The sequence below is a fragment of the Camellia sinensis genome, chromosome 1, assembly GCF_055761805.1.
Source record: "Camellia sinensis isolate YWXY chromosome 1, ASM5576180v1, whole genome shotgun sequence".
NCBI lineage: Eukaryota > Viridiplantae > Streptophyta > Magnoliopsida > Ericales > Theaceae > Camellia > Camellia sinensis.
The window spans coordinates 207,481,497-207,505,620 of record NC_138961.1 but is presented as its reverse complement, the minus strand read 5'-3'; the positions used below and the strand labels follow the sequence as shown (position 1 = coordinate 207,505,620).

The 24,124-nt window shown below is 40.5% G+C and overlaps 1 pseudogene across 1 annotated transcript in view; it reads right to left on the bottom strand.

The window, feature by feature from the left end:
* LOC114277171 (serine hydroxymethyltransferase, mitochondrial-like) overlaps window positions 1-16,054 on the bottom strand; it is a 28,439-nt pseudogene extending 12,385 nt beyond the window's left edge. Inside the window, exons 1-5 of the transcript XR_014343746.1 lie at window positions 15,897-16,054; window positions 15,757-15,807; window positions 15,586-15,671; window positions 6,496-6,617; window positions 6,272-6,347 (exon numbers count right to left, since the gene is read on the bottom strand). The product of XR_014343746.1 is annotated as a serine hydroxymethyltransferase, mitochondrial-like (transcript). The remainder of the gene's footprint in view (window positions 1-6,271; window positions 6,348-6,495; window positions 6,618-15,585; window positions 15,672-15,756; window positions 15,808-15,896) is intronic.
* Between the last annotated feature and the right edge of the window lie 8,070 nt (window positions 16,055-24,124).

Genomic DNA, 24,124 nt, shown 5'->3' with positions numbered 1-24,124 from the left:
TCATTCATTGTTCGACTTCTACATTTGAAAGTGCTTAATCAGTGGGCAGACAAGTCTGTTGACATGTTGCTTGAGTTATTGAATGAGGCGTTCCCGTTGGGTGTGAAACTCCCGGACTCATATTATAAAGCTCAAAAGGTCACAACAGATTTGGGCTTCACGTATGAGACGTGGGATGCATGTCTGAACAGTTGCATGTTGTTTCGAAACGAGGACGTCAATCTTGATAAATGGGTCATATGCAACAGTTCTAGATGGAAATCAAATGGTGATGGTGGTTCAAATGGTCCTAACAAAGGTGGCAAACAAATAGCTGCAAAATAGATGAGGTATTTTCCTTTAAAGCCAAGGTTGCAGAGGTTGTTTATGTCATCCAAGACGGCCAAGTTCATGAAATGGCATGCAGAGGAACGAACTGATGATGGTGTCTTCAGGCATCCTGCTGACTCCCTTGCATGGAAAGATTTTGACCATCGAAATATTGACTTTAGTAATGATTGCCGAAGTGTAAGGCTTGGCTTAGTATTTGATGGTTTTAACCCATTCAGGACGATGAACATAGTTCATAGCACTTGGCCTGTTGTGCTCATTCCATACAACTTGCCGCCATGGATGTGCATGAAGCAACCATTTTTAATTTTATCCGTGCTTATTAACGGCCCGAAAGGACCTGGTGACAAGATTGATGTGTATATGCAACCGTTGATTGAGGAGTTGAAAGAACTATGGAATGAGGGTGTGTCAACATTTGATGCATCAACAAATCAAATGTTTCAAATGCATGCAGCTTTACTGTGGACAATTAGTGATTTTCCTGCATATGCAAACTTGTCAGGATGGAGCACTAAAGGCGAATATGCATGACCAAGAATGAGAAAGATTTGTTCTTAAAAGTGTTGAAGGAAGTAAGAGTTCCCGACGGGTATTCATCCAATATATCACGTCGTGTGCGCTTACATGATAGAAGCATTGGGGGTCTTAAGAGCCACGATAGTCATATTCTGATGCAACAACTTATTCCATTGGCTATTCGAAAATCGTTACCAAAGAATGTAATTGAACCCTTGATTGAATTGAGCAATTTCTTTAGACAATTGTGTTCGAAAGTGAATCGTACGACAGATTTGCAATATATTCAAGATCGTATCGCTATAACACTTTGTCATCTAGAGAAAATATTTCCTCCGAGTTTTTTTGATATAATGGAGCACTTGCCTATACATCTAGCTGATGAAGTCTTATTGGGTGGAGCGATTCAGTTTCGATGGATGTATCCAATTGAGAGGTATCTTCTTACTTTGAAGCAATACGTGCGTAATAGAGCTCATCCTGAAGGACCAATTGCTAAAGGATATCTTATGGAAGAATGAATGAATTTTTGTGCACAATATCTCAATGATGTGGAAACCAAATCTAGTCGACCCGTGAGGAACTATAGTGGTGCTGATAATTTGGGTCATGCTATTGGTGAAAACACAAGCTTTTATCTTGATAATACTTCTTGGGTACAAGCTCATCGGTACATCTTATTCAATACAAGCACGGTTCAACCATTCATAAAGTAGGTTAAGTCACTCACTCAATATTTTATTATGTTTTATTGAATTTTCAACTAAATTTTTTGTATTGCTAAAATTTCAATCTACACAGCAAACACCTTGAAGTACTTAAGCTCAAAATGCCTCGTGTCGACGATCATCAACTTCGGCGTGAACATTTTGAAACTTTTCACATTTGGTTCAAGGAACATGTATGTATTTAACTCCATAGATTCTAGTTACTTAAGTCGATCTATATTTTAAATTTTACATTTTCGTGTTAAATAGGTCCAAACCTTGCGAAGGACTACTGATGTCATATTTTCTGAAGAGATTATTCTATTGGCAAATGGTCCTCATAACCTGGCAAGGAGGTTCAACGGGTATATACTGAATGGGTTTTGGTATCGAGTAAAGGCCATGGATGATCGTCGAGCCACACAAAATTGTGGTGTAGCTTTGAAGGCAGATACCATAAGTTATGCTAGTCGAAAAGACAAGAATCCTCGTGTGGGGTTTGTGAGATTCGATATTCCAATGAGAAGAAACATGTGTTGTTTAAGTGTGATTGGATTGACAACATTCACAGAAAGAAAGAAGATGTCTTCAATTTCACGTTGGTGAACTTCAATCATTTGTTGTACCGAGATGATCGAATTACCAATGAACCTTTCATTTTGGCGTCCCAAGCAAAGCAAGTTTGGTATGTTGCAGACCCGTTACAACCAGACTGGCAAGTCGTGGTGAAGATGTCTCAAAGAGGTTTATTTGACATGAGTTTGACTGATCCACAAATCGAGCCATACATGAGCCAACAATTGGAAGAAAATATAATGCTTCGTGATGAAGAAGTTGGTTGGGTGAGGGAAGCCGCAGAATGGGAAACAGTTGATGTTCAAATAGGCTGATATTTAATCAACATTAGTAATTCAATTAAGGCCAAGGTTGTAGTTAATCATCAATTTCTTAATTTATTTTGTCTTTGTAATTGTATTAGTTCAATTAATGTCATATTATAGTTGATGACAAACCATTGTCTATGTTTCTAATGTCAATTAATGTTATATTGCTTGCAGATTATTATGGGAAGGAAGAGGAAGCCTGATCATCCCCAGCGCATGATGTCTGATGTGCTACATAACAGGACATCAGTAGCACCACCATCAGAGGAGGCATCACATCGGCCACCATCGGAGGGGCCATTAGTGCCACCACCATCTGAGGGGCCATTAGTACCACCATATCGACCACCATCAGTGGCACCACAGCAGCTATCATCATCAGCTTATGAGCCATCTGCAGGTATACAAATTTGCTTTGATTTGTATGAAAATTATTTACACATACATTTATTTATGCTCATTATATATAACTTGTTTATTCTCATTGTATTTTGCAGACCCTTCGACTTCTTCACAGCCCACCTCAGGTTTATTTGATATGATTTGTATTCACATTATTTAAATTTGCATTTGTTTATTACCATTGCATATTGTTTATTGTTATTGTATCTCGCAGGTCATGTTAGTTCTTCATCAACCCCGATTAGGCGTGGTAGAGGATGTGCCAAGGGCATTAAAGAGTGGGGTACTGGTAAAAAGCTAGACATACAATTTGATGAAAATTACTGTCCAATAAGGGATAACGTGGCTAAGTTAACTACTCAACTTGGCATTATTGTGCGGAATGGTAACATTGCTCCTCTTACTTTTCTTGACTGGAACAATGTGCCTGATGATATTGTTAATGCTATCTGGAAGGATGTGAAGGTAAAAGTATATTTTTGTCCTCAAATTCGAATTCCAAATTTGTGTTATACTTAGCCTTAAACTTTGAAATTGAGTTTTATAGGATAATTTGAATATATGTCCAGAGGAGTACAAGCCAATCTGCATGAAAAACTGCAACAGCATATGGAAGGATCACAAGAACAAGATTAAGGCTAAGTATTTCAAGCCTAGAAGTTCTGATCCTAATCTGAAGGATGATGTTCCTATGCACATTGTGCCAAGCCAGTGGGAACAACTTGTGGAGTATTGGCGTACTTCCGATGCTGTGGTATACAAATAAGTTATATTTATGATATGTAAACATACAAATCATATTTACATACTTACATTTGTTGAACCTGTTATAGAAAATTGCAAGTAGGAACGCTAAAAATCGGCGAGCTCACGGCATAGCTCATACCACAGGGCGTACTACTTTCTCTCAAATACGGCATGAGGTTTACATTTTATTGTTTTATTTTTGTATATAAATAAACATTGTATATTTGCAAATTATTTGGATTCTAATTTTCATATTTCTAAAAAAATGTAGATGACCAGTAAGGGGGAGTCTATTGATAAGATGAATGTTTAGCTTATGACACATAGAGTAGATGACCCAGAGGTTATCCAGACCTTGGTAGTTTCTAAACACCTTTGATTGTATTTAAAGTTTATTTTTTGTGTGTCAACCATCTTAATTTGGCATATACTTGTATGTCTTATTCAATACAGGATGAGTTTAATCGTCAACTCTCTATGCTACCTGAGGATGGTTGGACTTTGGAGGCTAGGAATGCCATTTTCCATGAGTTGATAGGTCATGACGGACATGGATATTGTCGCACATACGGGAGAATTGTGCCTCGGAGAGCGGTGTATAAAGATGGTGCTAGGCCATCACAGTCAACACCCCAGCCATCGACTATTGATCAGATCACGCAGCAGGTTCGTGCAGAGCTAAGGGATGAGTTGAAGGAGGAGCTGCGAGCAGAGTTCTCTACACATTTACAGCAGATGAGAGCTGAGATGATGGCCCTTGTGTCACAGGGGGCGAGTGTAGATCCCAACAGACAGGTTTCATATAAATGAAATTGTTTGATAGTTCAATTGTCACTCAAGATTATGTATAAAATTTGAATATGATTAACACATTATGCATTGACTAACATAGGTTCCTGATGCATCGAGTGGCCACCGGGCATTTAGGGAATTTGCAGAAGACGAGAAACCATATACACCACCACCAGAAGATCAGGTATAAAATGTATCTTTGCATTCTAAGCTAAAATGTATCTTGGCATTCTTTACATTCTAAGTTAAGAGACTTGTCGGAGAAGACGGGACTAGTTAGAGCCAGATTTAGCACGAAACTTGGCACACACGACCACCTAGGCACGAGAGACTTGTGGGAGAAGACGGGGCTCGAATCGGGTTCCCGGTTTGGGAGTTAGAGTCGGATTTCACTTTAGGCAAATTAGTTCCTTAAGAAACTTGAATTCGAGGAGTTAATGTCCCAAAATCACCAAACCGCGTCGGTTTAGCACGAAACTTGGTACACACGACCTCCTAGGCACGAGAGACTTGTGGAAGAAGACGGGGCTCGAATCGGGTTCCCAATTTGGGAGTTAGAGCCGGATTTCACTTTAGGCAAACTAGTTCCTTAAGAAACTTGAATTCGAGGTGTTAATGCCCCAAAATCACCAAACGGCGTCGGTTTAGCACGAAACTTGGTACACACGACCGCGTAGGCACGAGAGACTTGTGGGAGAAGACGGGGCTCGAATCGGGTTTTCGGTTTGGGAGTTAGAGCCGGATTTCACTTTAGGCAAACTACTTCCTTAAGAAACTTGAATTCGAGGCGTTAATGCTCCAAAATCACCAAACGACGTCGGTTTAGCACGAAACTTGGCACACACGACCGCCTAGGCACGAGAGACTTGTGGGAGAAGACGGGGCTCGAATCGAGTTCCCGGTTTGGGAGTTGGAGTCAGATTTCGACCTAGTCAAAATTATTTACTAAACTATCTTTCTAATTATATAGTAGTCAATTTTTTTTATATTTTTCTGTAATTAAAATATTAACACCATTATATGGTTATTAATTATTTTTATCTTGTTTTTTTCAAATATTTCCTGAGTAGCAGTTTGCTTCTTGTGGAATGCGGGCGTATCAAGATTATGACCAACTTTTGTTTTTGTAACCCACGAAAGAATCAAGACGAAAACTTTTGGTTTTGATTTTGATTTATGTTATTTAAATTTGTGAACAACATTATGTATGTAGTACGCGACATTATGTAGTGGCATAATTTTTATTGTTATGAATTTTTATTTATGTATTGTTATGAATGGAACAACATTATGAATTTTCATTATTTGTCAACTTTTGTTTATGTATGTATTTATATTATTATGTAATTTTTGGATTTTTTTATAGTTATTTTTCATTTAATATAGGTTATTTTAATTTTTTTTAATAATTTCCCAACAGGTTTTTTTTTTTTTTTTTTTTTGAGACGGCATAACAACCCGTCGCAAAAAAAAATTCTACGAGGCTTTTGCGACGGCACCCATACTGTCGCAAAAGCTATGGAATGTAATTGAAAAATAAACCTTTAGCGACGGCTCAGGTTGCCGTCGGCAATAGTTATCAGCTACGACACTTTTAGCGACGGCATTCTTGCCGTCTCAAAAAACCCATTTTAGCGACGGAAATACTGTACCGTCGCAAAAACTTAGATTTTCTTCCATTATTGGCGACAGAACATTGCCGTCGCAAAAAAGGCAATCTCCCGTCGCAAAAAACAATGGCGACGACACTTACCGTCGCTAAAGCCCTTTTGCATCCCCCTTTGTCGCGACCCCCACTTGCTGTCGCAAAAAGCCAAATTACCGTCGCAAAAAGTATTAGCGACAGTGTATGGACCATTTGCGACGGCGTTTTGCCGTCGCAAAAAACACTTTTTTTTGTAGTGGATCCAACCGAAATGCCACCAGAGCACCCTTCTGGCATAAGGATTCTGTCATATCAATATACCTAAAAGACAAAATTCAATTGAAGAGGAATTAAACAAACAAAATGTAGGAGCGCTAATCAATAAAAATTTACATATATCTCGAGAAGCATAAGAAAATAAAATAATTTTTTTTTTTTTAAAAAAGAGTAAATTTAGGGATCTTCATACTCATTTCATCCATAACATCTAGCACCGTGATATCCTTCACTGATGCTGTTAGTCATTACTGTTCCAACTGCTTGCATCACAGAGACAGATGTGAAATTCTCTGAGGGTATCAATTCAAGTCCCTTCACAAAACACAAGATGAATTCCCATCAGAGACTAAATTAAAAATGAAACTGTGGGTAACAACTTCATGTTCCAACTGTCCATTTGGTTGCTCAGAAAATGGAACTAAAATACCCAAAATTTGAACCTTAGATTGATCTTTTACTTGAAAACTGAGAAAACAACCCTCCATTCAATAGTAAAATTAAAATGACTTTCTCATCTTTGAGCAAAATTAAGCAATGCAACATAAAGCAATAAGATTCAAAATTCTAAGCTCTTCATCAATTTTTCTGGTTACCGAACTAGTAAAAAGAAACAAATACACCCGATAGTATTCTCTACTAATATTGGTAAAAAAATACACAAATATTCAAATACTCAATCTAATGATACGAATACACAACCATGTTTGTATATAGAAAGACGTTCAACAATCTTCAATGTATTCAAAGAAAGGATTAAAGAAAGGAGAGAGACTGTTCGATTACAAAAATCAAAATAGTATATAAAAAAAAAATAAGACAATAGATTCTTATTTTGTTACAAAAACAAAATCAGAATCTGAAAAGAAAATATTAATTAAACAGAAAAGTAAACTAATCACTTACTTTATTATTTTCTCGAACAAAATTTTGATAAAGTCCAATGTTTAACACTGTGTCCTTAAGACAGATTCGTCCTCTCCTCAGTGCTTTGTGATTATGGACATTTATCTCCCAGGATAAAATGATCAACAACGAATAGTAGCAGCACTACAAACTATTCGCAAAGTGAACACACCTTGTGTTTATACACTTTCTCACAGGAAAAATAAATGCAGCAAAATGCAGAGAGCAATGACAGAATAATGGACAAAAAATTGAGTGAAAATCCAAATGAGGGACTTGTCTATTTATAGGTGCACTAGTGGCTTTTTAGATTTGATTCCAACAGGTAACAAACCTGTTCGGAACAGTGCTAACACAAATAGAAACCTGTGTTTAGTAAAAAAAAAAGAATAGATGCATTGGACTAAATGAATTAATTTGAATTTCAAACCAAAATTCAAATTTCCAAATGGTAAGAATTTTATTTTAGAAAAATAAAATTCAAATATTTTTGGCACCCAACAAGATAAGCATTGGGCCGGACAAGCCCAACACAACCTCACACCATGCACCTAAGCCCAAGCTTGCTTGATCGACCGGACGGACGGTGGCGCGTGTTTGTTTTGAATCCAATGGGTCTAGCCCACTTTGCCCATTGAAAAATCTAGAAATCCCCTAGATGTTGATTTGTGATTATGTATTAATTTTAAGCAGTAAACAACAATCCCAATCAAACAATCAAGACAAATCGACACAACAATTTTACATGGAAAAACCACAATTGGACACCTCTAATTGTGATAAAAAACCACGGGCAGCAGCCACAAAACAATCCACTAAGAAGATATAAAGGAATTACACATGTATATGTAGACACCCCATTTTTGACCGACCTTGAGACTCAGACGTCACCAGTTGAGCACTCGGTGATATTGCATGTTGTGCTTGTTCAGAAGTCTCAGAGTCGCGGCTGCGAGCCCTGCCTCCGGACTTCCGAACCCTCTTCTGTGCCTTGCCTCGGTTTGCGAACCAGACTCGGTTTTCTCTGTTTCTTTTCCTGAGGGAAAAGAGAGGTCCCGTAGACCATCTCTCAGTGACCGTGGGCTACATTTTGTGGCCGTAGGCCATTTTGCCCATTTCGAAGCCCGGTTCCCGGTTTTCGGAGCCGTCAGGCTGTGTGCCTCGGTTCGGGACCGCTTAACCATCTCCGTTTGCTCTAAATTTTGGCTTGCATCTTATTTACTCCCTTTTGAGGGACACTGGGGTCTGAGAGACCCACTTCGTGGTCGAACACCACTCCCGGTGCCTAACAGCCAGTTTTTGGGGCCTCGGGCTGCGCGTTTTGGCCCCCGAACCTTCATTTTGCATCGGTTTGGGCTCGTTTTTGGTGGAGACCTTATTTTCACTGTTAGAAAGCTTGTAGGAGGGTGGGAGGCCAGAAATTTTGCTGAAAATCCAACTTCTTTTTGGTCAAAAGTGGTTCAGCATGAATCCGGGAAGGAGAAAAAGCTGCGCGGCTTCACCGAAACGGGCGTAACTCTTTGCACAAGAGGAATTAAGATATGAGGCCACCACCATTGGAAAGCTTACTTCCAGGGCTTCATTTTTCACTCAAGAATATCCCAAGTCCAAGTCCAGGGGGTAGAGATGTGGTTGGTTGAAGTCCGCTTGGACCGAATCTGCGCGGCTTCACGGAAAAGGGCATAACTTTTTCTACAGGAGGAATTTTAATGCAAGGTTTGCGCCATTGGAAAGCTAACTTCTGGGGCTTCATCCTAAGGGGTGGCCGGCCACTTTTTCTGGCCGGCCGGCCACTTTTTTCCTTTGACCTAGCCGGCCGGCTAGGGGAAGTGACCGGCCGGCCACCTGCAGCCAAAATGTCAGGCTGGCCTGCTTCTTCAGGTTGAGTACATTCTAGTTGTGCCTTGGTTTTCCCCCAAAAATATCTACATCCGGAGGACCCTTTTGGAGGGAAAAAAGGCCTCATTTTCCCTCCACTTTGGCTAGACTCTTCTCTCCATCTCTTATCCATATAGAGAGCCTCCCAACTCTAGAGAAAGGGTTACAAGAGTTGCTTGGAGCATATACATACATAGGACCCCAATTCCTTCAAGTTTTGGGCTCCATTCCTTCATCATCTTCAAGCTCTACCACCACCTTTCCATTCCAGCAGCAAGGGGAAGAATTCCAGCAGCTTAGAGTCACCAAATCTGGTCCAAGAAGCAACAAAAGTGTTGGTCTTCAAAGGTAAGTCCAATTTCCCTCTTTTCTAGCCCATTTTTGCACCATCTCTAAGCCATACATGCTTATTGATTTGAGCTCCGACCAAAACTGAAAATGTCATTTTTTTGAGCTCATTTTCTTGTTTCATTAAGGGCTTAACCCTGTTTGAGGCCCCCATATTGCACTTGCTTCAATATCCCCTTAAATGTCAATTTTCTTGCATGCTTTGGCAACCCATTATGCTTCCATTTTTGGGCGTTTTACAGTTCTGTGAATAGGCTTATTTTGAGCCCCTCTTCAACATTGAAGAAGGGCTCATCACTGTTTGGGACCTCCATATGTCACTTCATGTTATATCTCTCTTTTGGTCCCCATTTTTGCATGCTTTGGCAGCCTATCATGCTTCTGTTTTTGGTCCTTTTACAGGCCTATAGATGGCCTTATTTTGACCTTCTTAACATGTTTCATTAAGGGTCTTTGGCCATTTGTGGAATATTTTGCATACTTCATGTTATAGCCTCTTTTGAACCTCATTTTGCATTGCATTTCTAGCATGTTTGTATACTGTTTTTGGGTTTTTACAGTTCAGTAAATATGCTTATTTTTTGTCCCTCTTCAATGTTGTAGAAGCGAATTTTTCAGTTTGGGCTTTGCATATACCACTTGCCTCTTTGGCCACCTTTTGGCCCTTTTTCTTGCATGGGAGTGCAGCCATACTTGTGTTTGTTTTTAGGGTTTTTACAGTTCTGGAAAACATCATATTTTGGGCCCCTCTTCAACTTTGTTGAAGGGTCCTAACCTGTTTGAGGACAGCAGATGTGAGTTGGTTCTTAATCTCATGTTTAGGGCCATTTCTTGCATGCTAGTTTTGCCCTATCTTTGCTTGCTGTTTGGCCATGTTTTGAACTGGAAAAATGCTTATCTTGGGATTGCCTTGCTTCTGTATTTTCATTGCATGTCCATATTGTGCATGTTTGGTATAGCTATAGGCCATTTCGGGTGTCAAAATTCATGTTTCGGGACCATTCCGTCCATCGGGTGTGTTTTCGCCTCATTTCGGGGCTGTTTTCCCCCACATTTCATTGCTGAAAAACCATTAGCATGCTCATATGCCATTTCCATGCCATTGCATTGCGTATGCATTGCCTCGGTTTGCGTGCCCGTGTGCACGCATTTCGAGGCACTTCATTTTAATCCATCGGCTTCTTATGTGAGTGTGGCTGAGGCCCTCTCATGTTAGTATAAGTCCATGTTGCATTTTGTATGCCATTTCCATGTTATTTGCATTGCGTATGCATTGCCTCGGTTTGCGTGCCCGTGTGCACGCATTTTGAGGCACTTTATTTTCATCCATCGGCCTCTTATGTGAGTGTGGCTGAGTCTATCTCATGTTAGTGTAAGTCCATGTTGCATTCTATATGCCATTTTAGCCATATTGCATTGCGAATGCCATTGCCTCGGTTTGCGTGCCTGTGTGCACGCACTTCGAGGCACTTCATTTTCATCCATCGGCTTCTTATGTGAGTGTGGCTGAGGCCCTCTCATGTTAGTATAAGTCCATGTTGCATTCTGTATGCCATTTCCATGTTATTTGCATTGCGTATGCATTGCCTCGGTTTGCGTGCCCGTGTGCACGCATTTCGAGGCACTTCATTTTCATCCATCGGCCTCTTATGTGAGTGTGGCTGAGGCTATCTCATGTTAGTGTAAGTCCATGTTGCATTCTATGTGCCATTTTAGCCATATTGCATTGCGTATGCCATTGTCTCGGTTTGCGTGCCCGTGTGCACGCACTTCGAGGCACTTCATTTTCATTCACCGACTTCTTATGTGAGTGTGGCTGAGGCCCTCTCATGTTAGTATAAGTCCATGTTGCATTCTATATGTCATTTCCATGTTATTTGCATTGCGTATGCATTGCCTCGGTTTGCGTGTCCGTGTACACGCATTTCGAGGCACTTCATTTTCATCCATCGGCCTCTTATGTGAGTGTGACTGAGGCTATCTCATGTTAGTGTAAGTCCATGTTGCATTCTATATGCCATTTTAGCCATATTGCATTGCGTATGCCATTGCCTCGGTTTGCGTGCCCGTGTGCACGCACTTCGAGGCACTTCATTTTCATTCACCAGCTTCTTATGTGAGTGTGGCTGAGGCCCTCTCATGTTAGTATAAGTCCATGTTGCATTCTGTATGCCATTTCTATGTTATTTGCATTGCGTATGCATTGCCTCGGTTTGCGTGCCCGTGTGCACGCATTTTGAGGCACTTCATTTTCATCCATCGGCTTCTTATGTGAGTGTGGCTGAGGCCCTCTCATGTTAGTATAAGTCCATGTTGCATTCTGTATGCCATTTCCATGTTATTTGCATTGCGTATGCATTGCTTCGGTTTGCGTGTCCGTGTGCACGCATTTCGAGGCACTTCATTTTCATCCATCGGCCTCTTATGTGAGTGTGGCTGAGGCTCTCTCATGTTAGTATAAGTGCATGTTGCATTCTATATGTCATTTCCATGCCATTGCATTGCGTATGCATTGCCTCGGTTTGCGTACCCGTGTGCACGCATTTCGAGGCACTTCATTTTCATCTATCGGCCTCTTATGTGAGTGTGGCTGAGGCTCTCTCATGTTAGTGTAAGCCCATATCATGTTTCCATGTCATTTGCATTGCATATGCCATTGCCTCGGTTTGCGTGCCCGTGTGCACGCATTTCGAGGCATCTCATTTTTACAGCATAGTGCATACTAGGTTGTATCTTAGATCGCATTCTGTCATTTTCTCAGTTTGCGTGCCAGTGTGCACGTATTTCGAGGCATGTCATTCCATAGCATTGTGTATGTTAGGATTGTATCTTAGTTGCATTTCATGCATGTCATGCATATTGCATCGTATCCGGGATAGGAGTTAGCCCGGCTGCGGGAAACGAGGTGCGTTTCGTACTCCGAGTGACGGAACGTGTCTCAATTCCCAGTCACCGACACTCCGGATTACCTATGATGGAGTTAGGTTCTTGTTGTGTTTTCATGTGCATTCATTCTATATTGAGTTGTGCAATTCGACTCCTCGGCCATCATGCCTCGGTATGCGTAATTGGTGGCACGAGGATCGAGGCATGCATATATCTGTGCAAATACATTGCTATGCCCCTTTCCTGCTCTCTGTTGCAGCAAATAAAGAATCAGCAACTTTTCGAAGCTTGGCGCGCATTTCAAGAATAACTGCTAAACAGAGGCTAATTGGGGCATCCCGGTGGATTTTCGCGCAAGACAACCCGGACATGCATCATCCATCAGAAACAAGGCAGTCCCTGGCTTGCATGCCAGTTTTACAGCTTTCGTAGTTAATTCATTAATTAATTAGGAATTTGTATATTATTCGGACTGTAATATTCGGACTGTAATATTCTTTCATTCGGGACTGTATATTTATTCGGACCCTCTACGCGAGGGCAATGTTGTAATAAGTGTGCGTGAGTGTGTTGTATGTCTTCCAACCCCACGTCTTTCTCCCTTTTATTTATCCGCTTTTGATGGTTAGATTAGGGCATGTTTAAATTAGCATACAGTATGACAGCATGTTTGCATAATTCATATGTATTGCATGCACCGGGCTCGGCGCATCATACTAACTGCATTGTACTTTCAATTCCAAATTGAATACATGTTAGCTGTAGCATTTCATATGCCATGTTTAGAATAGCCGAGCCTGCTATAGTTGCATTTTGCATGTGTTGCATTAGGCATTTTTGTATACTTAGGATCATGCATGATTTCTAATGTAATTTCCATTTTGGCTTGGAGTACTCGGTAAGTTTTATGCTTTAGCATCCTTGCATGCGTGTGAGTGACTGCCATGAATAGCATGCTTACCATGAGGCTATTTGCTTATGTGATATAACTGCCTGAATGCCTGTGGGTGAAGGTTGGGTTATTTGAATTGGAATAATTCATTAAATGTGTGTTTTAAGCCCACTAGATAGTGGCAAAATCATGTTTTCTAAGCCCACCCGAGGGTGGCAAATCCACGTCTTAGCCTACTTGCGGGTAGCACCATCAAACCACTTTCAAATAAACAAACATGAAATGTTTTGTTCCAATTCAGGCAACTCAGTCTATACTTATATGCTGTGTGCATCACATAGTAACCTAGGCTAATAACCGGAATAAGAACTCATAATGTTTTTCAAAAATAGATATCATGGTTAGTAGAGGCCGATCTTTGATCGGGCGAGCGGGGGTGCTCACGAAGTGACCTTCCCCAATCGTACCCAAGTTCCCGAGCCGAGGCAACTTTGGTGATGACGGACACGTGGCCTTTGGCACCGAGTCAGGGTTTCCTAAATTTCCCATAAAAAAACATTTAGGTGGCGACTCTGTATCTGGCAAAGCAGTCCATGTTTGGCACTTCTTTCAAAAATCTGTTTTTCTCAAAACGATTTGCCGGATTTGGACTCTTTGGTTCAGACTTAGAATCGTGACTACAAATCGAGTCCGAGCTGTAGCGAGGTCCCCCACGGGCTTGTTACAGTATACTCTCAATTACCTAGCGAATCCATGCCCGAATTGAACCAACCTCTATGTGTCTCTTCCAACCCCGTCTTCACCTCGGAATTGTCTTGACGATAAGCCACTCTGGAATCCACCAAAGCTTCAGGCTCGAATTCTTCAGAATCCACCGAAGAACAACTCTCCCTTTTGTGTAGAACAAACAAATAATCCTTTGATGTATACTCTTTAAACCATGAGTTGAATACTCAATTAAAACATCAAAGAAAACTAGCAAAATATCCGCAGATATAAACCCTATAACCCAAGAAAAAGATCTGGAGAAGTAATCCTAGATTTGGACTGAAACACGTATTTATAGAAACTTGTCCCGCGATCTCCGCTCGAGCGTCAGATTGGCCGCTCGAGCGGACCTACGTTCGAGTGCGGAAAGTTCCGCTCGAGCGGGAAAAAACAACATCCAATATTTTGGCAAGCGAATAAACTTCTGAAACCATGGATTCTCCGCTCGAGAGGGGGAATGTCTGCTCGAACAGATAGGTAACTTCGAATGCACTTTTGCATTTTGCTTCAGGGGCGCTGCCCCTCGACCCCATCATGGCGCTGCCCCGGACCTGCCAAGGGGCGCTGCCCTCTCGACCTCCGCGAGCTGACCAGGCAGCTCGATCCCCGTCATAATCAGTGAAGTGGCAATCTTGAAAGAATTAACATCACAAAACTTCTCTGCAAGGCACAATTCGGGTTGGATTCGCATCTAAAAACTCATAGCCGTACTGAAATAAAAATACGAAAACAAATACAACTAAAAGGACTTTTGTCAAACAGGATTGCCAAGAATAAAAACCTAACACCCATAATCTTACCCTTCTACAAAACTTAGGTACCCCTTGGAGCCCTCCCCAAATTGTAAACCCAAGCCTTATAAACGCACACCAAGGTTGCCCACTAAAACAATGTGGACAAACCTGTAAATCAAAACTAAAAACATGCAGCAGAATAAAATGTTTAGATCATACCTCATTTGATCTAAAATCTCGTGGATAAATCACGTGCTTCCAGAATCTAATCAATCAATCCCAGCAGTGGGGTGATATTACAATGGTGAATATCACCCACACAAACCACAGTGCAAATGACTTGATCGTTGTTTCTTGGGAGAGAGTAAGTTTATGGGTAGAAACAAAACCTACGTTGTTTCTCTCTTGGGTTACCCATAACCATATATCAGATATATAATATATTATTATTATTTATCCATATCAGTTAAAACTGATAATATCTATATCCTGAGTGGTTATCGTAAATAGGTTTGAATTTAATTCAAAACCTATTTGGATAAGATCCAAATTATGTTCAAATGGTCATGCCACATGGGCGCCCATTACTAACAAAACCTTTAACTCCATTATTTATGGAAATTTCACCAAAAATCGCATTTTCATGCAACTCACTTTCGCTTCAATTTTTCATTCATCCGATAATAATTTTGAGCAATCAAATATACGACGTGAATCATTACATAGCAAAGAATACGTTGCCACATGGACTTGCCAACTTTGGTGCATAGATTCCACCTAAAAATTAAACCAAAGTTTAGAAAAAAATCTGTTTTTTCAAACCATTTTTTCTAATCATTTCTTACAAAAGAGGGTGAGAGAGATTGTATACCTTCCATTGTCTAGCTTTTCAAGCTCGATAATGTCGGCAATCTCAGGATCAACAGCTTCAAGCGGAGCATTCAATTGCTTTGGCCACTGTAACATGAAATAAGATCAAAACAAGCTATAAAAAATCACATCAGATAGTGAAACACTATATGAGACAGTTAACGGTCTTAACTGATACGCGCGATTTTTCCTTCTCGTAGACAGCTTTGTTCGGCAAAGACGACTGTAAAACAAAAACCATATAAATGAATAACAATTCGTAGTGAAACAGGGCATGGACAGGCATTAAAAGAGATACAATAGGAAAAGAACCAGGTAGTAGAATGAGCCGCCATTGAAGACACGATGGATTGGCTGCTTGTCCACCGAAGAAGAGAGTCTGCGAAGTGCGGTCGCCATTGCCATCTCGGTTTCTCTCCTCCTTTGGTGTCCTTTTTCTTTTTCTTTTTTTTTTTTGGGTAAATTAGAAATACACCTCTAAGTCTGTTTAAAATATAAATTACCCTCTATAATTTTGCAAATTATATTTTTCACCTTCAAGTTTGTAATGATATAACAAATGACCTATTTTATTTATAAATCGTCAAATCAATTAATAATTTTTAATAATGTCTAAAATACATTTCAATTACTAATTCAAATAATTTTATTGTTATATAAGAGAGTGGTTAGAAATTTTATTTTTCTGTTAATTTTATTAAATAAAAAATTCTTACAATGGGATATTCGTAATTTTCTAAACTATATGAGATAATTTATAATTCAAACAAACCTCATGAGGTCTATTTGTAATTTATCCTAAAATTTTATTTTATTAATTTTTTGTTTTGAACAATCTAATTAGTTGAAAAATTACATGTATATGTCATAGTAATAATCCAAATTAATTTAACCCCTCACACCATCCACTTTCAAGAATTATCATGTGACTTGCAATTTTTGGATTCACATATTGTGAATATATATATATATATATATATATTTCTGCAACTAAATGATTTTTATTTTTTTATTTTTTATAGGCTTTGGTCTTCATTGTATAAAAAAGTAAATGAAAATTTTGAGAATTCAATGTTAACGACTATTTTAGTATACTTGTTTGCGAAATAAAAAGTAAAAAACTAAATTCACACTATGTTACCAATTTCATTTGGAAATTAGATTATACAAATCACCCGAGATTTTTTATTTGATTTTTTTGTTAGGATTTCATTCTAATTAAATTCCTGGTAGATATAATCTACCAATCACATATATCAAATAAGTATTAAACTTAAGTTTTGAAAGTTGATAAATAGAGTAATTGGCTCTTTCTTTGTACATTACATTCATAGGTCAAAATGTAAACATAAAAGCATATAAAAATAATAATTACTCTAGTAATTTATGAATAAAAATACTAGCAAGCAATAAGTAACAACATTTTCATTTTGGGTCAAATGAATAATTATCTAATTCTACCACTTTTAAGTTTTTCATTCTTTTTTTTTCTTTTCTTTATACAATGTTTTTGGAATATATTATATATATATATATATCACCAAAAACCAACCATGAAAGCCCCATCTAAACTCCACATTTGTTAGCCACAAAGAGAATGTCTATCCTAGATAATGCTTGATAGGGCCTGTTTCAACTTCTAATGTCACTTTCAATTTTCAAATGCATAAAATAAATGGGGAAATAACTGGTGACAGTAAAAAAAATTATAAAATCATAAAAAAGTAAAGTATTTTAGTTATTAAAATATATAAATTTTTTCCACTGATTTATAAAATAAATAAATAAAATTACTGTCCAACTGCTTTTTCCCAAAATAAATTATGTGGGCTTTGAGCCTTTAAGTCCATTCGATAACTACACAGACAGAACCCAAACTTCAGCATAAAAGGTGACCCTTCTTTTCACCCGTCAAATGGGCTGGGCTGGATGTCTTCTTTTTTTTCTTTTTTTTCTTTTTTTTTTTTTTTTTGGTTACAGAGAAATCCTCCCACCCTCCCGCAGGTTCAAGGCAGCGCCCCATGAGGAGATCACCAGGGTGTCCTGTTGTCCGTTCCGAGTAAGAGACTATAATCTGGAAGCTTGTCCCGACCTCCCAAGGCAGGAGATCACCAGTGTGTCCTGTTGTCCGTTCCGAGTAAGAGACTATAACCTGGAAGCTTGTCCTGACCTCCAAGGTGTCCTGTTGTCCGTTCCGAGTAAGAGACTATAACCTGGAAGCTTGTCCCGACCTCCCAAGGCAGGAGATCACCAGGGTGTCCTGTTGTCCGTTCCGAGTAAGAGACTATAACCTGAAAGCTTGTCCTGACCTCCCAAGGCAAGTTTCGATTAAGTTAGGACTCGCACAGTCCGTTCCGAGTAAGAGACTATAACCTGGAAGCTTATCCTGAAGCTTGTCCCGACCTCCCAAGGCAGGAGATCACCAGGGTGTCCTGTTGTCCGTTCCGAGTAAGAGACTATAACCTGGAAGCTTGTCCTGACCTCCCAAGGCAAGCTTCGATTAAGTCAGGACTCGCACAGTCTGTTCCGAGTAAGAGACTATAACCTGGAAGCTTGTCCTGAAGCTTGTCCCGACCTCCCAAGGCAGGAGATCACCAGGGTGTCCTGTTATCCGTTCCGAGTAAGAGACTATAACCTGGAAGCTTGTCTTGACCTCCCAAGGCAAGCTTCAATTAAGTCAGGACTCGCACAGTCCGTTCCGAGTAAGAGACTATAACCTGGAAGCTTGTCCCAACCTCCCAAGGCCCGAGTAAGAGACTATAACCTGGAAGCTTGTCCCGACCTCCCAAGGCAGGAGATCAACAGGAAGAGACTATAACTTAGAAGCTTGTCCTGACCTCCAGGGTGTCCTGTTGTCCGTTCCGAGTAAGAGACTATAACCTGGAAGCTTGTCCCGACCTCCCAAGGCAGGAGATCACCAAGATGTCCTGTTGTCCGTTCCGAGTAAGAGACTATAACCTGGAAGCTTGTCCTGACCTCCCAAGGCAAGCTTCGATTAAGTCAGGACTCGCACAGTGGGGGTTTAATAAGAGACTATAACCTGGAAGCTTGTCCCGACCTCCCCTGTTGTCCGTTCCGAGTAAGAGACTATAACTTGGAAGCTTGTCCCGACCTCCCAAGGCAGGAGATCACCAGGGTGTCCTGTTTTCCGTTCCGAGTAAGAGACTATAACCTGGAAGCTTGTCCTGACCTCCCAGGCAAGCTTCGATTAAGTCAGGACTCGCATAATGGGGGTTTAATAAGAGACTATAACCTGGAAGCTTGTCCCAACCTCCCAAGGCAGGAGATCACCAAGGTGTCCTGTTGTCCGTTCCGAGTAAGAGACTATAACCTGGAAGCTTGTCCTGACCTCCCAAGGCAAGCTTCGATTAAGTCAGGACTCGCACAGTGGGGGTTTAATAAGAGACTATAACCTGGAAGCTTACTATAACCTGGAAGCTTGTCCCGACCTCCCCTGTTGTCCGTTCCGAGTAAGAGACTATAACCTGGAAGCTTGTCCTGACTTAATCGGCAAGCTTCGATTAAGTCAGGACTCGCACAATAGGGGTTTAATAAGAGACTATAACCTGGAAGCTTGTCCCGACCTCCCAAGGCAGGAGATCACCAGAGTGTTCTGTTGTCCGTTCCGAGTAAGAGACTATAACCTGGAAACTTGTCCTGACCTCCCAAGGCAAGCTTCGATTAAGTCAGGACTCGCACAGTGGGGGAGCATTAAACCCACACCAAGTAGCTGATTAGGCATCCTTGAGGTCCAACCTCCTAACCAACAGTGCTTCGCCCAAGAGATTGGCCCAAGGGGGGAATTGAACTTGTGACCTTGGGGCTTAAACCCCAAGGCCTTACCACAATGCCACAACCCCTTGGATGTCAATGTGGTGTTACATGCACTAATTATTATACTAATTAGTAGATTAATATTAGGTATGACATTATTATTGATCGCTCATTATATAAATTACAAATATCAAAAATCTCTTAAATTATATTATATTATCAATTGGTACGCTAATTAATGCATATAACATTATTTAGATGTGAAAGGCCTCGGGCAATATTCATCCACCCCAAACCCCCACCATCCACACACACACAAGAAAAAAAACAAAAAAAACAATATTATATATTTTTGGATAAATTACATTAATCTTCACTAAAAGTTTGAGAAAATACACTAATTACGTTAATCTTTATCAATTTTTTTTTTAATGTAAATGATATATATATGAAAAATATTATAAAATAAATAATTTAAATTATTAAAAAGAAATTAGTGATAAACCTCGCAAACTCAACCAACACCCTCTAATTGGGATATACAACTATAGGAAAGCCAGCACTATGCATTATATGTCGATTATATGCGGTTAATATACCTGTAGTTAGCAATCCAATTACAGAGGACAAGTAAAGGAATCCAAAGAAATCTACAACACAGACAACAAAGAGAGATAGCGAGGGGGCAGGTGCTGAAACCTTTTTTTATATGCAGTGTACCTTATTCCAATCGAGGGATGACAATTTGAACTCGATTCGACGGAGATTCGGTCCTCCAATTTCAATTAGAACTGTTTTTTTTTTTTTTTAAATATTCTTAACGGGCTAGGAATGTATTCGAAAATGGATCCTGACAATTTTCGGGCCAATGACAGTGTTAGGTTCCCCCACCCCGACCCCGCCCTCGCCCTCATCCTCGTTTCCGCCCCGAACTAAAATTACTATTATACTCATATATATATATATATATGTGTGTGTGTGTGTGTTTCTCCAGGGATTATTTGACTCATTGTAGGGTTTAGGTTGACAGAATGCTACTTTGCAAAATTCACAAGTGGTGTTTTTTTTTTTTTTTGGTTGTTGTTGCTGTGGTGTGGGGTGTTGTTTATATTGTTGATTGGATGTTTATGTTTAGACATTGCTGAATTATGCTTTTATATATATTATTTTTATTTGTCTAAAAAAAATAAAATAAAATGGGGTATGTAAAATTCAAAAAAAGAAGAAAAAAAAAAGGGTCGGGGATTTTTTGGGGGCGAGGGCGGGGGCGGGGATGGGAGGGGGGTGAAGGGTTCCCCGCTAGGGATCAGGAGCGGGGGCGGGGAGGAGAAATTTTATACCTTCAAAGATTAAAAACGGAAAGTGTAATCCCCAATCCGACCCGTTGCCATTCCTACTCCAATCATACACTTAGACAATAACCAAATGTCCCCACACAAGTTTTGGTGGGTTGGGTTAGGCTCTCAAAAGGATTGGTTCTACCAATATCACATACTTTATGTAGAAATTTAATGTATAAAGAGAAATAGAGAATTGTATTATTGATTGATTTATGTTTGTTCATATTCTGTCTATTACAAATGGTTCCTTATATAGATGTAGGTGTAGTGGATGGTGTGTAGTGGATGGTGATAGTGGTGTAGTGGGTTAGGTTTAGTGGAGTAGGTGAGGTGGTAGTGGTGTAGTGGGTTAGGTTTAGTGGAGTAGGTGAGGTGGTAGTGGTGGTAGGTGATGGTAAATTCTAACAGCCCCCCGCAAACTCAAGGAGGATAGAAACTAACCAACTTGAGTTTGAAGAGAGGAACAAAACAAGAAAATACATAAAAAAAAGGATAGGAGACACTGTATGGTCGTGTCAGACCGTTGGTGAAGACACTGTATGGTGGTGTCATAATGTTGTAGAGGACACTGTATGGGGGTGTCATAACGTTGTAGAGGACACTGTATGGTGGTGTCATAACGGTGTAGAGAACACTGGATGGCAGTGTCAGACCGATGTAGAAGACAGTTTATGGGGTCATGTCGGACCGTTGTAGCAGACAGTTTATGGGGTCATGTCGGACCGTTGTAGAAGACAGTTTATGGGGTCATGTCGGACCGTTGTAGCAGACAATGTTGTGACAGTTGTTGTGACAGTTTACGGAGTCTTGCTGGACCCTTGTAGAAACTAACCGGAATCAATGTCGGGACAGTTTACAGAGTCTTGTCGGACCCTTGTAGAAACTAACCGGAATCTATGTCGGGACAGTTTACAGAGTCTTGTCGGACCCTTGTAGAAACTAACCGGAATCTATGTCGGGACAGTTTACAGAGTCTTGTCGGACCCATAAAGGAGCTAACCGGAATTAATGTCGGGACAGTTTATAGGGTCATGTCGGACCGTTGTAGAAGTTGCACCCTCAAAAGGTGTGCCCAATTTTGTCAAAAGGCGTGCCATCAAAAGGCGTGCCCAATTCATCAAAAGGTGTGCCGGACATGATGGCGAGGCACGTGGGCGCCTTGGCTTGCGCGCCCGTTTTGTCGTCTGGTGGCAAGAGGCGCGCGATGCGCGTGGCTGCCTCGGCTATTTAACCAAGACGGAGGCTGAGGCTGAGGCAGACAAAAAACTTCTGAAAATCCTCTGAAACAAACTCTTCCTTTGCTGAGAAACTCTGTAATACTCTGTAACCAAGAACATGGCCTCTTCTTCCCGTCCAGCTACCCAGAACATGGCCTCCTCTTCCCGTGGTCTGCTCACGCTCTTTCCAGAACTGAACGAGTCCACAAGAGAAATAACTGGTGCGATGGCCAGTGAACCTCAACCAAACACCTCTGGTTTTGCTCCATTGAACTTTCCGATGCGGTCGGTGGAGCAAAAAATGGCGGTGCAAACTGATATTGAGGCCAATCAGTATACTCTGAAGTCATGTGTGGAAACCATGACGGCGGTCACAAACTTGTCGCACCGGCTGCAGAGCAGGACAAATGAGGTGCAACAGTTAAACTCCCAGCTGGCTCTGCTCCAACGCATGTATAAGGATGCGCGAGCAGAGATAAGTGTGCTAAAGACAGAAAATAAGGAGCTGAAGCGGAAGGCCACCGTGATGTTCCGATTTGGAGGTCCTCCATATGCTGCAGTGGAGGAGTATGGGGGAGTGAACGTGCTCGGTGGACAAGGAAAGACGGAGGCAACACCGGCAAGGGCCGTCCAAGACGGAGGCAAGAAGAAGAGACCGGCGGCTGAATAGAGAAGAAAAATCCCACCTGTGGATGTAGTTGTTTTGTGTTTTTTTTTTTTTTTTTTTTTTTTTTTTTTTTGTTGGTGTAAAATTCTGATCGGGGTTGATCCCCGGCATGAAGAAATGACAAGTTTGTGGAAGGAAAACGAGTTGCGTGTGAATGGATTTTTTTTTTTTTTTTGTGAAAGAAGGAAGATAAAATAAAATAAAGAAAAGGGTATAGTGGGATCAGACGGCGTGGTGTGAAAGTGGAGAGGGTTTGAATAATATAGGATAATAAAAAGATATATATATATATATATATAAAATAAAGAAAATTTGGAACAACATGATGGCGGTGTGTATGGATGTGATAATGAGAATGAAATGGGTGTGATTAAATAAATAAAAGAAGAATGGGTTTGGACCGTGAGATGTTGAACTAAAAGTGGACTTTGGGCAGAGAGAGAGAAGTTTGGGTTGTAAAGAATTTGTTGACACTGGATTTTTTTTTTTTTTAAATATAATATTATATGCAATGACAGCCAGAAAAAGCTACCCATGTTGGACCCCACGTGAGCCATTCATGAACCAGTCAAATACAACCACAAAACCCAACAAAACAGCTATAAGTTTTGAACAAAACAGTGGGCAGAATATCACCCACTTGTACACACTGCAGTACACACGTATGGGCGGGAACGCACTGTCCAATGGCACGTGAACCCATGCTGTATCACACTTAAAAGAACCACTCACCAATGGAGCATGAAACACACCCTCCTCACGCACTGTAGTATCAGCGCCGGAGCTGGTACAAGACACCATGGCCAACGTTGAAGCTCTTCACCAAACCATTAAAACAGCCCATCGGCGACCACGACTGTAACGAACACACCAGGTAACAAGCTGGTACATGCCGCAAACGAGACCACCCGTGAGCAATGAAGGGACGACATCGAGGGGTTAAGGTTGACAGTGGTGACAACAGTGAGAAGAGGACAGTGGTGGTGGTTGTTGTTGTTGTTGTTGAATCTGCCATGAAAGAAGAAATTAAGGAAATTTGTGTTTATCCGGCAAGGTTTTGTGGTTGAAGCGAACATCAAATTGGTGTGAGAGAGGTCTTGCGAGTTGATGGAGGTCTCAAATGGTTGAGATCCGGCGAGCGGTCAAGGCAAGGTTGCCGCCCGCCGGAAGGCGGAGAACACCGAGAACACCAAGATCTTTAACCTTGCTCTGATACCATGTAGAAATTTAATGTATAAAGAGAAATAGAGAATTGTATTATTGATTGATTTATGTTTGTTCATATTCTGTCTATTACAAATGGTTCCTTATATAGATGTAGGTGTAGTGGATGGTGTGTAGTGGATGGTGATAGTGGTGTAGTGGGTTAGGTTTAGTGGAGTAGGTGAGGTGGTAGTGGTGTAGTGGGTTAGGTTTAGTGGAGTAGGTGAGGTAGTAGTGGTGGTAGGTGATGGTAAATTCTAACACTTTATATAGATTCTCCTTTTATTTGAAATTTTCTTTTTTGCCCCTCAATAATATATATTTTTTATTTATCAGAGC